Raw genomic sequence first — 1,495 nt, forward strand, 5'->3', positions numbered from 1 at the left:
TTAGGTTTTCTCCTAGAAATTGACAGGACCCGCTGGTACTTTTTCTATCAAGCTTACATCCAGCGAAGTCTGAATCTGTATACCCTATTAAGTTTAGGCTAGATTCTTTAGAGTACCACAGCCCTATGTTCTTAGTTCCAATTAAGTATTTAAAGATTCTCTTAACTGCAGCTAGGTGTGATTCTTTAGGATTAGCCTGATATCTAGCACACATGCACACACTAAACATAATATTAGGTCTACTTGCAGTAAGATACAGTAAAGATCCTATCATACCTCTATAAAGTTTTTGATCTACAGATTTACCTGATTCATCTTGGTCTAATTTGCATGATGAGCTCATGGGGGTGCTGATTGATTTGTTTCCCTCCATATCAAACTTCTTGAGCATCTCCTTGATATATATTGCTTGATTGATGAAGATACCTCCTTCAGATTGTTTGATTTGAAGCCCGAGGAAGTAGTTCAGCTCTCCCATCATGCTCATCTCAAACTCACTCTGCATCAAATCAGCAAATTCCTCGTAGAGGCGATTGTTAGTAGCACCGAAAATGATATCATCAACATAAATCTGTACTAATAACATATCCTTATTTTTCTTTTTCAGAAATAATGTTGTATCTACATTTTCCCTAGAGAATTCATGTTCTAATAGGAATTTACTAAGTCTCTCATACCATGATCTAGGTGCTTGTTTTAGTCCATAAAGTGCTTTGTTCAGTTTATACACATGATTAGGGTATTGATGATTTTCAAAACCAGGAGGTTGTTCTACATACACCTCCTCATTAATAAACCCATTTAGAAAAGCACTCTTTACATCCATTTGATATAGTTTGAAGTCCTTAGAGCATGCATATGCTAATAGAAGTCTAATTGCCTCAAGTCTAGCTACGGGAGCAAAGGTTTCATCAAAATCTATGCCTTCTTCTTGATTATAACCCTTTGCTACTAGTCTAGCCTTATTCCTTATAACAATTCCATTTTCATCTAGCTTATTTTTATATATCCATTTAGTACCTATAATTGGATATTCAGAAGGTCTCTCCACTAGATCCCAAACCTTGTATCTAGTAAATTGATTTAGTTCTTCTTGCATTGCATTTATCCAATTTACATCATTTTCGGCTTCTTCTATATGTTTGGGCTCAAAGTGTGAAACAAAAGCTAGATGATTATTCAAATTCCTAAGGGATGCTCTAGTCCTAACCGGTTGTGATGGATCATCTAGAATTAGTTCCTTAGGATGCCCGTGAGCATACCTCCAAGCTTTGGCTAGCCCATGATCCACTATAGGCTCTTGGTTTGACGATTCTCCTTCAATCAACTTTTGATTATCATCTTGTAATCCCATCTCATCTATCTTTTCTTCAAGTATTTCAATATCATCATCAAAATTAACCTTCTTACTAGATGAGATGTCACTAGAGTCATCAAAAACAACATGTATAGATTCTTCTATAACTAGGGTTCTTTTATTAAAGATTCTATAGGC

This window comes from Phoenix dactylifera, unplaced genomic scaffold, assembly GCF_009389715.1.
Source record: "Phoenix dactylifera cultivar Barhee BC4 unplaced genomic scaffold, palm_55x_up_171113_PBpolish2nd_filt_p 001139F, whole genome shotgun sequence".
NCBI classification, from domain to species: Eukaryota; Viridiplantae; Streptophyta; class Magnoliopsida; order Arecales; family Arecaceae; genus Phoenix; species Phoenix dactylifera.